General features: G+C 34.3%; 1 protein-coding gene across 1 annotated transcript in view; it reads right to left on the bottom strand.

Annotated features, from left to right (window-relative positions):
• The window catches only part of LOC126886950 (tensin), a 1,001,992-nt gene extending 987,940 nt beyond the window's left edge, over positions 1-14,052 (bottom strand). Inside the window, exon 1 of the mRNA XM_050654136.1 lies at positions 13,930-14,052. The gene's annotated coding sequence lies outside the window, so the exon portion shown is untranslated. The remainder of the gene's footprint in view (positions 1-13,929) is intronic.
• Between the last annotated feature and the right edge of the window lie 526 nt (positions 14,053-14,578).

Raw genomic sequence — 14,578 nt, 5'->3', positions numbered from 1 at the left:
TATTACTAGACTCTCGTTCCAGTCTTTTAAGGATTTTGCTATTATGGAGACATCTCTTAAATACCTCTCTTAGTATTGGGCATTAGGATTGGTATATTGGTATATTGTGATGTCTTGCTTGTTGTCAAAAGCTGGGCATTATACCGTCATGTCTCGGAGCTTTTTAGTAGCTCTTTTAAAGGCATTTTTGTTTCGAACCCCTCTATATTTAGTAGTACATCTGATCCTACGTCCTTATTGTTCTTTTGGTGTTTTCTTTTGTTGGTTTATTAAGCTGGCTTTGCGAGCTGTACAAGGCTTTGTAGAAGTCTTCAACTATCTTTGTTTTATTATATTTGTCATTATTCTTCTTCTTCTCCTAATTGTGGGACATAGTCCTTTTTATTGCATCGTTCCAGATTTTCTGTCGTTAATGTTGTTAATGCTGTCATTCAACCTCTTCAGGAGCCTTTTTGTATTCGGTTTATGTGTTTTTGCCCATTTCGCATTATTTCTGGGTCATTGTGTCGACATGATGTCTCCATTTCTAACTCGTATCCATCTCACCATATTCTGAACTACACTTTTTCTTAAAGTATACTGATTCCTTATTCTATCTCTGATTCACATACCTTTCTCCTCATATTTTAACTTTGTCCCATTATGTGGCAATTCATGTTTCCCAATTCCTCTTATAGTTCGTAGAATTTTTCGTCTTGTGCCATGGAACGAATGTTATATGTTGCTATATATGAAGTTGTTTGTTGTTTTTCTTCTTTAATATCGACTTGCCCCACCCCTCAAATCATTGGGCAGACCGTTGTTTTGGTATGAGATTATGGAATAAAATTCCTGGGGTACCTTCCGTGTCTGTTAAAATCTACGTTTTGTTTTATAGAGGTTTTGGCCGCATCCCACCACGCTGGCCAGATGGATTGTTGGGATACACGAATGTGTAATATAGACCGTTCCTACAGAGGTTAAGTAGTGCGGTCTAATCAGATCAGCCAACACCCCTCGGAAAGACGTCTCAGCACAACTCACTATTAATGGAACTAATGCCCGGTTGCACCAACAGATCTTAAGCTTAAGTCGAGAATATCATAAAAATTAATATAATATAATTATAATATATTACAATAAGAATACCATAACATAATAATAGATATAATTGATAATAAGGTAAGAATCTAAAATTACGATGCAACGTAAGTGATACTCAAGGAGGCAATATCTATAAGTAGAACTTAGCTAAGGTGGAGCTTAAGATCTGTTGGTGCAACCAGGCATGAATTTTCTTAATTCCAATTATTACAGTTATTCCGCTGATACTGGTCGTCACAAGCTCTGTTGTGACAACAAGGTTAACCAAAGTGAAGGTGAGGTTGACATTTGAGTAGAAGGTACTGTTTGAGATGCATCACTACCCCATTAGAACCCGGGTCTAGGACATTTCGGCGTCGCCGTTTCGGCGTGGCCATTTCGGCGTGGCCGTTTGGGCGTAGAGCCGTTTCGGCGTAGGCCGTTTCGGCGTCGGCCATTTCGGCGTCAGAGATTTTATTTTAGTTGACTAAATACCTACATTGGAGTCTATTAGTAAGACATTATTTTGAAAAAAATCTTTTAATATAGTTATTTAAATAGATACATTGGAGTCCATTGATCACAAAATTTTAATATTAATGGTAGATTTGTATATGTCAATTTTATACTTATGTGTGTGTGCTTGTTATTTAGCTCATAGTTAATGTAATATCTGTAATTGGCTTCTAGCTGTAGATATTATATATAAATAAATGAATAAACAAGATTTTGGAAAAATGAATATTTTATTTTAGTTATTATTTACATGTTATAATTAGATATGTGCTAGTCCAATTAAAAATCCTGAAACATTTATATTTACATACAAAACATTTATATTTAACCTACAAAACTTATTCACGAAATATTAATTAAAATAAAGTATTTACATGTTATAATTAGATATGTGCTAGTCCAATTAAAAATTCTGAAACATTTATACTTACATACAAGACATTTATATTTAACCTACAAAACTTATTCACGAAATATTAATTAAAATAAAGTACCTACTTACATATTATAATTATGTGCTAGTCCTCTTAAAAATTCTAAAACATCCCCGTTTGCATCAAAATTTCCCACAAGCCGTGAAATGCGATCATCTGCGTCTCTGTATTTTCTTAATTTCAATGGTGGGAGATTACCTGCCACAAGTTGCTCGAAATAGACATCTCGACCTTTCTGCACCTGACGCAGGCCATCTATAAATTTCCATATGGTTGGATGATCTGCTCCCAATTCCATCTTGAGTCTTCTATGGGCGGCCTCAGCGTGATTATTTGTCCGGTCTTCTCCATCCAGAGTTCTCTGGTAGAGGTTCCACATCCTTTGGGGAAATAAACTTGGTCTTCTGCCATTTCCTCTTCTGTTCATACGTCCAATATAGTAGTCTTCAAACCAGTCTACAAGTGGTTGGTGTTCAGCAGGTAGAGCTTCCGCTAGAACGGCAAAGGCATCATCTAAATGTTCGATAGGAACAAATGCTAATGCTGTCAACATTCTGCAATTTAAAGCGAATTGTGGATCAGCATTATACTCTCTCGTATATCCCATAGCAGCCACTTGTTTCTTCATATTTTGTGCCAAATGGAAAAAACATCCATTGATGTCGACGCCTGGAAAACAATCTTCCATTGCCTTAAATGCCGCCTGTTCGAAATCGCAATGGATTGCTCTGGGTTGCAAATTTGGTACAATTTGTCTGATCAATTCAAACATACGGGTATATGTGGATCTTGTTTTATTCGGCAGCATGGCATAAAATATTGGATGGACTCCATTATATTTTGTGGCCATAACTGTGTATACTTGTAAAAATAGAGATGGTGCTATAGCAAATGTACCGTCACCATACCACACATCTGAGGTCTGTAGATGTTGCAGCCACGATTCTCTCCCGAAAATCAAAATTCTTTGCAATCCTTCTCCATCATCTGCTAATAAAAAATTTTCTTCTACACCATCTTGTAACGTGTAAACACGATAAGACTCGGGAATTACTAACTCTTCAACAGTTGTCGGATTTGATGGGGCTGCATGAACTTCGTTACGTTTTCGTCTGATGAATTTTCTCATCGCGCCAGTGTTTGGGAGCCGACCATGACAAGCTTGACTTGTATTTCTCAGGCACTCATTGATTACCACTATTGTCCCTTCGTTTGTTTCTGTAGCACGCTTTTTCATTTTTGTAACAACTTGTGCTACTTCCACGTCCATCGCCGAGGAGTCGTGAGTGTGAACATTTACTTTCTTGATGACTTCACCATCTCTTGTATGTATTCTTGCTTTGCACGTTTGTTTCCTCTCACACCTCCAAAATTTTAGGGATTCATCGCTTTTACTAACAGCGTCAAAAACATACATGAAACCATCAGTGGTAAATTTCTCTCTTCCTCTGGTCGATAAAATTTTTCGTTCCATAGCTTAAAAATTCTTCGTCTGTATATCGTATAAATACTACTATGAAATATTATAAGACACTACATAAACTCTTAAACTGATCTCTGTTTATATAGCTGTACCCTCAATAATCCAACCAATCAAATCAATAATAGGTAGGTACCTACTTAAAATTTCCCTTAAGATTAAAAATCAACAAATTACTTGCATCTCTCGTTAATGACATTATAATGTAATTTTTGAAATCAACAACTAATTTAGTTTTCGAATATTTAAAATCAACAAATAACTTGCATCTCTCGTTAATGACATTATAATGTAATTTTTGAAATCAACAACTAATTGATACATGATAATGTCATTTGGAATTAACAGGTAATTTAGTTTTCGAGGAAATGTTAATAACATTATTATGTGATTTATAGAATTTTGTATTTAAATTTTCGAAGAAACTGCAATAAATATAGGGATAACTATTATTATACTAACTAATGGTAAATATTTTAAAAGCAGATTCCTTTCAAGAAAATATTGTATAATTTAATTTTTTTTAAAAATATACATTCTGCAAATATTTTTGCTTAAAAAAGATATTTTAACAATATTAAAATTCTCCGTCTATATACCATATAATGTATGTCTAATTAAAGTTGAAAAATGTCAGTTATCATCTAATTAGCTCTGGGACAATTAAGAGAACAGCAATTATTATTAATATGCATTAATAAAAAATCCAATATAGGTATTTGCAGAATAAAATATAACAAAATGTTTATAAAAGAAATATATTTAGTTTATTTTTCTACTTGACCATTAATGTTAAAATTGTGTGACCAATGAACTCCAATGTATTTAAATAACTATATTAAAAGATTTTTTTCCAAAAAATTGCCTGACCAATAAACCTCAATGTAGGTATTTAGTCAACTAAAATAAAATTTCTGACGCCGAAATGGCCGACGCCGAAACGGCCTACGCCGAAACGGCCTACGCCGAAACGGCTCTACGCCCAAACGGCCACGCCGAAATGGCCACGCCGAAACGGCGACGCCGAAACGTCCCATTCCGTTAGAACCCCATCTCTTTTGAAGTCATATGAGCAGCCTATTACTTCAAAAGAGATAACACCTAATAAGAAGACTTAGGTACATGTTCAGAACGATGACAAAAACTGAGTAATTACTTTAATTACTGAGCCAAAAATCAAGATTTCTTGAATTATATTTGTCGGTTTCTGCTGGCGTAATAACGAATTATTAATTTTTTCGAGATTTTTTAAGATTTAATTTGTTTCAGGAGCTACCACCATCAGCTGACATACGTTTCTTTCTTTGGAAGTCCTCAGACCTAATGCTGGTACACCACAGACAGTTCTGAGAATTCCAAAAGGAATAAAAATATGTCAACTAATGGTGGTAGCCCTTGAAACAAATTAAATATTAAGTTGTCTCTTAATACTTTAGTTTTACTCACATGTTGGGTAGTAGGAAGCAAAACAGGTGTAAAATACATAGTGCAGATTCTGCCAGGTCTACTATTTATCGGTATTGTATGTCTTGCAAATTGTAGAAGGCTCAGATTAAGGGTTTATTACGAAAAATTTACTTTTCGACCTATACTATACAGATCTATAGTACTTCTGTTCTTTAGATTTCTCTTTGTAACAATTTATTTATTTCCGTAAATTTTTCAAATGGAACTTTGTTAAGATTCTATCGAGAGCTTTTAAGGTAAAAATATTTAAAACATTTTTCGACTAAACTGAAAATTATGTAGTAACGGTACCATCGCATTCTAACAACCTTGTGTACATAAATACCGATGCACCTGTACGCAGTACCATCACGTCAGGCACTCATTACAAAAAATATGCATGGGAAAACGCTTCTTCTGTTTAACTTCACATTGCGGTCGTGATCATTTCGAAATGTCTTTTGAGTGACAGGACAAACCCCCGTACGTCACTGCAATACATGTTAACTTCTACTTTTGCTCTCAGGAAAGCTTAGATAGATTGAAGAAACTAGTAAATGTCTTTGAAATGCTGATTCGTGCCTCATGTGTGAGTTCTTTCGATAAGAAGGAATTTTAATAGAAGGCTAGTTTTATTGATTTATGGATTTAATTTGAATACGGTGTTAGTGAGGTACTGAATGGAAGTATGTATTGAATATTGTAAAACGCAAAAGCAATTATTTCTAAACTTAGGTAATACGAGATCTCAGTACAGGAATCAATTTTTTTTTAAATACAATCTGTTACATCAAAGCAAGCAACACCAAGCATTTTTCTTAAACGAATATAGTTTTAGTCCAGTGACTATCAATTTCTAGTGGGTCTATCACTAATAACTAAACTATTTAAGTAGACACAATAAGTTTTATAATTATAGACACTTATTTTCTAAATGGTATGTCGAGAGGAGTTCTAATGTTTAGTCGATTTAGTTGTGTGGAGTAGTCCAATAAATTCAATGCTAACTCGTTGAAGTGCTTTTCCAGTCGTTTAAAATATTTATCACTGCATTTGACGATTAATTGCTTCACTGTCTCGATCTTCAAGTTCATGTAAATTATAATAACCGTTATCTATGACAACATTTGGAATAAACCACGGCGTATTGGTGATGTCACGAAGAACCTTAGATTGAAATCGGTCTAGTATTGCTAGGTTGCTATCTGGTGCAGTTCCCCACAGCTCAATCCCGTGAGCCGATATTTGCTTTATAGACTAATATTTTGTTAGATAAAGATAAGGTGGATTTATGGCCGAGTAACCCCTAGTGTTTTTGAATTCCATTCCTAATTGCTTCCTGTTCATCCAGATGTGTGGGCTCTATGTAAGCCTCTGGTCAAGGTGTAATCCAAGATATTTTACAGTATCATTTTTAAGAAAGTTCTTGTTTATATTGCATTATAAGGATTATAGGATAATGCATTATCGCATGTGTACTCGATGTTTCTTTGTGATATGTAAATACTACGTTAACTTATTTTGCTTCGTTAATCATTATCTTCCATTTCTTAGCATAATCCATTTCTTCCATATTTCAGCTGCTTGTATGGGATCTGGGTTGTTGACCAGAATTGCAGGATCATCTGCGAATATTGCGATTGTGGATTCTTCTTCAGTTGGGAAATCAGCTGTAAAGATTGTGTAGAGAATTGGTCCTAAGACGAGCCTTGCGAAACTCCAGCATTTATGTTATGGATGTTAGACACACTATCTTCGTATCTTGCATAAAATAGTCTTTCTTCGAGGTATGATTTTAGTATCGTGTACAGCGGCTGACAGATTGCTTTCTTTAGTTTGAATAGTAATCCTGGATGCTAGGCCTTGGCCTTGCCAAATGCTTGACTAACTTCCTCCTTTTTTATTGGAAGGCTACCACCATGTTTGCTACCACCCTATGTACTTGTTCATTTGTGCTGTGTTTTTGGCGAAACCGAACTGATGATTAGGTATAATATTTATCAATAATCTGTCCACTTGCAATGATTTTCTCTATGACTTTGGACATAATTGGTAATAGACTAATGGGTCGGTAGGTCTCATGTGGAGGATTTTACTGTTTTTGGAATCGTAATAATTGCTGCTAACTTCTATTGTGCATGAAAGTAGCCTGTTCTTAGTATCGAGTTAATGATTTGTGTTAGACTTACTATAAATACACTTACTATGCCTAAAAGTATGCATGGAAAAACGATTCTTATGTTTAGCTTCAAATTGCGGTCGTGATCATTTCGAATTTCGAAATGTCTTTTGAGTGACAGAACAGTCCCACGTTTGCGTCCCACGTCATTGCAATACATGTTAACTTCTACTTTTGCTCTCAAGAAAGCTTAGATAAATAATTGAAGAAACTAGTAAATGTCTTTGAAATGCTGATTCGTGCTTCTGTGTGAGTTCTTTCAATAAGAAAGAATTTTAATAGAAGGCAAATTTTATTGATTTATGGATTTAATTTAAAATCAGTGTTAGCGAGGTACTGAATGGAATTACTGAATATTGAAAAACGTTAAATCAATAATTATTTCTAAACTTAAGACGAATAGAATATTTTAGATAATACAGATCGCATCTCCTTGTCTTATGCCACCTTCTATATTGATGTCGTTTGTACCTCGGTCGGTTGTTTTGAGTGTTGCTGATGGGTCCTTCATAATCGGAAAAAATATTTTTTATAATCATTGTTTATAAATGTTTTTATAATCGGAAAAAACAATTATTGGGAATGGAAAATTTAATTAAAAAATGAAAAGTCCCCACTACAATGGAAAACTGAACCTAACTTATTTTGGTTGTAGGACCTAATCTTCACAATCCAATAGGTAGGTCCCCATAACTCTCGAGTAACTGCAAAGTTAACACACTTGCCTCCCTTACTATAGGTATATTAAAAAAAATCGAATGTGTACTTATAATCTGCACCTTAAAGCCACCATAAAATACCTCGAAATCCATCAACTATACGGTGTTTGTATTAAAAAATATATTTGGTTTCGTTTAAAGAACTGAAGTGCAATAAATGGACTGACGTAAAAATAATGGAACCATTTTTATTACAATAAAATGCCCATCGGGTGGTATACTTATGTCTACCTTCCCGTTTTAATCAAAGATTACTGAACACGAACTGAAGATCCCATGCTGTGAAAGCAATTCCAAATTCGCAATTCGCTACACCAGAAAATTAAGATGTTTTTCTTTGTGCCACATAAAACTCGACGATCGCGAACATCGGTAAAATTAGTCTAAATACACCGGAATGGCAGACTGAAACTGTACTCTAAGTTAATGATCGAATTTATTCAGATTTTATTACAGTCGACTTGAAGGTTCGATATATGATGCCTTTTGGATTTATTAAATATGCTATTGATTATGTTCAATAAAGAGAGCTATTTAAAGGGAACGTTCACGGGGTTTTATTGTTTCATATGGTCAATCGATCTCTAAATATGAAAAAACCGCGTGCTACCATTTAAAGAGGTGCGTTTTTGAGAAAGGGGTGAATTAATCCCGAGGCAGAGGGTATATGATGAGCTATATACACTTTTGGTACATACACGTCCACATAAAAATTGGTCCAGGTTAAATTTACTGTCGAAATATCACCTTTTAAAGTCAAACATTTTTTTTTACAAAAGTATATTAAAAAAAGCAAAAAAAAAACAAGTTGGTGGAACATATTCAACAATCAAATTCTATGCAAAAAATCAATTTTGATGATTTTTCAACTTTACCTCGCTCTATCTTTGGTCGCTGTCAATATTTCCTTTTGAAAATTTGGACACCATTGAGTTCACTCCCGTCTTGAGCAGGGAGCTTACCAATTTTGAATTTATAAAAAATATATCAAATATGTTGTAAAAAAAAGTAAGCGGGGCAGTTATAGCAATTTTATATTTACTCTAATGTATGTATTCGATGAAACTTAGTGACCAAATAAATATCAACAAGAACATAAAAATGAAACTTTGTTTTCTTGAATTATTACCAAGTTGCATTTTTAAAAATCATCCCAATTAGATATAGATGTGCAAAAACGTCTAATAAGAAATATACACTGCGGTGCAAAAAAATCGATCCACTAAAAATTTGGTCATTTTTGAAGTTTCGAATTTCCTAAACCTGTTGTTGGATTTAGGTGATTTTTTTACCACGTTATAGCCTTATTCATTGGCAATATCGCTGTAATAATATTGTTGCTAGACAGTCAAACTGTCATTGTATACCGGGTGGACGAATCTAACTGTGCCTTTTTCTCAAAGTTCGCATCACCCTGTGGACTATTCTAGCATTTATAAAATACTGAAATTAAAACCTAACTATAGCCCCAGGTTTTCTTAACATTTTGTCTTTCGATTCATTCGCTTATATTGGATAATGAAAAAGTTAGGTACTTTAACAACTGGCCATGTTCGTCATCAGTACAAGGTGTTTCTAATAAAGTGAGACAAACTTTAGGGGATAATTTTACATGAGAAAATAATCACAATTTGCTTTATAATCATAATGTCCGCAAACGCTTCAATTCCGAGATACGGGATGTTCAATATTTTTTTACAAACTGGCGATTTATTTATTGCTTTAAAACCAGATGAGACATGCAAATCAAATTTGTTGGGCTTTAATGGGGAATTCTGACGACGAGGTCGAGGCGCGTGTTGAAGCGAGATTCAAGTGGGTCCTAATTTAAACGTCGGCAAAGAGAACGAGAAAGAGAACGCAGATACCCTACAAGACGGTAAAATTAGTAATATTTACACTTTGTGATAAAATGTCCCGAATATGTCCCGAAGAATACAGGCAACCAAAAAGTTGACTGCTCTCGGTGGTGGAGATAAAAATATTAGTTGGTTTTTTTAATTCTCACAATGATAAAAATTAGAACAAAACGTAGTTTGACCATAAAATTATTACGCCACTGATCATACCCTCGGCTGACGAGACATCCACACTATCCACAGGCTAATAAATTTTAGCATTTGGTGTTATTTTAAGGGTCATAAATACCAAATTTTGACAGAAATTTCTCTATCTCTTCTTACGTTTAATCTTTTTCACGTTGGGTTGAATTCCGTCTTCAGTTTTTATCCTTTTCTGTTACATTTTTTTATTTCACTCATAATGTCGCAACACGCTCTGTCAGTTTTCCTCTTAAGACGTAGTTATTGCACCTTTTTTGACATACAATTAAGAATTTTATATTCACCATTGGCGCGCAAACGGATATTATGACCCATAATATTACCCGTACGCACGCCAATGGTGAATATAAAATTCTTAATTGTATGTCAAAACACGTGCAATAATTACATCTTAAAACCCACCAAATTTGATTTGCATATCTCAACTGGTTTTAAAGCAATAAATAAATTGTCAGTTTGTAAAAAAATATTGAACATCCCGTATCTCGGAAACGAAGCGTTTGCGGACATATGATTATTAAGTAAACTGTCATTATTTTCATGTATAAAATTACCCCTTACAGTTTGCCGCACTTACTTCAAAAAAACCCTGTACTGATGACGAACATGTCAGTTGTTAAAGTACCTAACTTTTTTATTATCCAACATAAGCGAATGAATCGAAAGACAAAATGTTAAGAAAACCTGAGGCTATAGTTAGGTTTTAATTTCAGTATTTTATAAGTGCTAGAATAGTCCACAAGGTGATGCGAACTTTGAGAAAAAATATATAGGCTATAACGTGGTAAAAAAATCACTTAAATCGAAAAACAGGTTTAGGAATTTCGAAACTTCAAAAATGACCAAATTTTTAGTGGATCCTTTTGTTGCATCGCAGTGTAGTTTTAAACGAATGATTTGTCAACAGTGTAAAGATTTTAAGGTATAATAATTACAAAAGACTAAGTTTTCACTCTAATGGCATATAACATATCCCACCAGAATGAAAACAATGGGAACCTTCTCTGGTTACACCTCCGAGGCTTCTACAATTTGCAAGCCATACGGATGCTGAGACTAAGGAAGATGAGGGAATTCTACAATTTACAATTCACGTCACATCTGCTCAGCGCGGTAAAGTTCCAACGAGACTGGTTCCCTTCATACTCCACACAGAGTAAATGTAAATCAAAAATGAATAACCATTTTCAATTTCGTTGCAAAACGAAAATACAGCCGAACCATATTCCAGTCCAATCAGAGAGTGCTGCAAGCACCTCTACCGGTTTCGAAACTTATTAGTCTCTCATCAGGAGGCACATATGCTGCTCTCCCTGATCCAACCAAAACAAACCCCAGCGTGCAGTCCCGAATTGCAACGAACGAAATGGCATAGATGCCCTAGCGGCAACTGCTAGCAAAAGACTAAGTTTTCACTCTAATGGCATATAACATATCCCACCAGAATGAAAACAATGGGAACCTTCTCTGGTTACACCTCCGAGGCTTCTACAATTTGCAAGCCATACGGATGCTGAGACTAAGGAAGATGAGGGAATTCTACAATTTACAATTCACGTCACATCTGCTCAGCGCGGTAAAGTTCCAACGAGAAGTTACTCTGTGTGGAGTATGAAGGGAACCAGTCTCGTTGGAACTTTACCGCGCTGAGCAGATGTGACGTGAATTGTAAATTGTAGAATTCCCTCATCTTCCTTAGTCTCAGCATCCGTATGGCTTGCAAATTGTAGAAGCCTCGGAGGTGTAACCAGAGAAGGTTCCCATTGTTTTCATTCTGGTGGGATATGTTATATGCCATTAGAGTGAAAACTTAGTCTTTTGCTAGCAGTTGCCGCTAGGGCATCTATGCCATTTCGTTCGTTGCAATTCGGGACTGCACGCTGGGGTTTGTTTTGGTTGGATCAGGGAGAGCAGCATATGTGCCTCCTGATGAGAGACTAATAAGTTTCGAAACCGGTAGAGGTGCTTGCAGCACTCTCTGATTGGACTGGAATATGGTTCGGCTGTATTTTCGTTTTGCAACGAAATTGAAAATGGTTATTCATTTTTATAATAATTACCTATATTAATGACGGCTTAAAATCGCCTGGGAGTGAATTCAAACATTACCTTTTACGTAGTCAGGTAATATTCATATTTTGGGAGTGAACTCAACTCGTCCCAAAAATTTTACTGTGTGATCATTAAAGTATTTAGATAACAATGTAATTTATCCAAAATGTCTAGACAAATTAAAAGAGGAGTTTTAAACATTTTGTCGTCAGATTTCGTCAGTTTCATGTTTACTTAAAAAAGTTTAGTGACAAACCTTCTAGTTTATAATTTTAACTAACACAGGAATAAAATATAATTCATGAAGAAGTTTTCTGGAAAATTTTAAGTTAAAAGATGCAATAGGAAAAACGTTATGTGACTTTATTGACGACCGGCACACCCCAAAAAACGCTTATTTCTCGAGATACTGACCACGGTGTGGTGAATGGCTAATTTTTATCATATTTTCTGTTTTTGATGATGCTGAAAACGAAAATTAGGTTTATGTTGAATTTTACGTGGGGGCCATTGTCAAAATCGCAATTTTACCCTGAAAATAAAAAAAAATGAAATCACGTTTTTTGCGTTTAAATGACTACAACACTGTTCCATTTTATTATTTTTTATAGTATATATTTCTTACCTTTCTGAAGACAATGGGACCTGTTTCAATATTTTCCTCTTATTTTAATAAAAGTTATGAATTGTGTAAAGTAAAAGGTGCAGATTCCTGAATTGCAAAGTTTAATAGCAAAAGTTGAGTGAAAAAATTTGAAATTTAACTTTTTAATCAAGTTCATGTTAAGATATAGAGTAAAAAGAACAAAATGTTTTATAGAAAAAAAATGGTGCAGCTTTTAATTTTAAGAAAAACGTGATTTCATTTTTTTTATTTTTAGGGTAAAATTGCGATTTTTACAATGTTGCCCCATCTAAAATTCAAAATAAAGCTCATTTTTGTTTTCAACACCATCAAAAACATAAAGTATGATCAAAATTGGCCATTCACCACACAGTGGTCAGTATCTCCAGAAATTTGCGTTTTGTTGGGTGAGTGCCACTCGTCTATAAAGTCACATAACTTTTTTCCTATTACATTATTTTGACTTGAAATTTTTCAGAAAACTTCTTCATGATGTATAATTTTATTGCTGTGTTGATTAAAATTATAAACTAAAAAGTTTGTCACCCAACTTTTTTAAGTTAACATGAAACTAACGAAATCTGACGACAAATTGTTCAAAAATTAACAACTTCCCTTTTAATTTGTTTATAGATCTCGAAAAAATCTCATTGTTATCTAAATTCTTCAAAGGTGACACAGTAAAATTTTCAAAAGGACTAAAGCGACTAAAGATACAGCGAGGTAAATATGAAAAATCATCAAAATTAATTTTTCGTATTTTTGCATAAAATTTTATTTTTTAATATGTTTCACCAATTCAAGATAAAAATAAACTTCATATTCGGATTCAGCGACCTCGAAAACATAAAGAATGGCCAACATTTGCCATTCACCTCTCATGGTCGCTTTTTCGATTTTTAAGCGTTAAATTAGGGGTGTGCCGCTCGTCTATTAAGGGAGGCTTACATCCGACGATGGATGGAACAGCTGTTGATGATTAATGATGATTTATGACTGATCTTTTAGCAAAAACAAATAATTTCTAGGGACATTATAATTTAAAAGATAATTTTGGTTGTAAAAATTAAGGTAGGACAACTGTTTTAAAATCATAATATCATAAAATGCTTTAGACGGGCCGGTTTTTTCCAATTAGTTTATATCTCTAAATTATCACGAATATGTTACATATAATCATATAATATACAAAAATATTAGCAAAAATAAACCTTAAAAACCAAAAAAGAAAAATGATAGACATTAAAATATACTTGCAGTGAAAAATTTATTATAATCATCAAGCTTATCTTTTATGCCGTCTTGAGAACAGGAAATATATTTGCATGCAAAAGTAAAGAAAAAAAATCTCACCTCTACAGCATGACCCCTCGTTAAGGATGGGCTGGTGGCAAAGGTGGCACGGCCGGGGCTTCTTGAACGTCTTACATCGAAAAGCATGACTGGGGCCTTGTGAGAGACTGCCGCTGCCATCTTCACTCTAAAAAATTACAGAAATGTGAATAATCGTGATTACAAATCTATAAACGAATATTGTAACAGTTTATGTGATTACTTGCTATCAAATTATTCAAAAAAGTATTCTTATTCAAAAATATGTAAATATCTGGGTACATCTATTCGAGTTACATCGCATTAAAAAAGAAGAAAATTGCTCCATTGAAAGCCGAGAAAATACATTTTTTACGTATACCGATTTTGAATTGTGAAAACAATTTTCTTCAACATAGGTTTTTTGGTATTTTTCACGCTCAACACCGATCGTTTTTATTAGTGTACTAGCTGACCCGGCGAACTTCGTACCACCTTAGAAATATATAAAATTTACTAAAGTTCACATGCTTTTTAGTTCCAAAAAATTGCGCTTTGTTTATCGTCATGGTTAAAGCCAAGGGCACGGCACATTGTAGATACATATCTGAAATCAAATGGCAAATCTGTTGGAATCATCGGAATACGCGGGACAAAGACATCCTCTCCTTTGTATTTCTCCCTGGGTCCC

Source organism: Diabrotica virgifera, chromosome 6 (assembly GCF_917563875.1).
Source record: "Diabrotica virgifera virgifera chromosome 6, PGI_DIABVI_V3a".
NCBI classification, from domain to species: domain Eukaryota; kingdom Metazoa; phylum Arthropoda; class Insecta; order Coleoptera; family Chrysomelidae; genus Diabrotica; species Diabrotica virgifera.
This window is presented reverse-complemented; position numbering and strand designations above follow the sequence as displayed.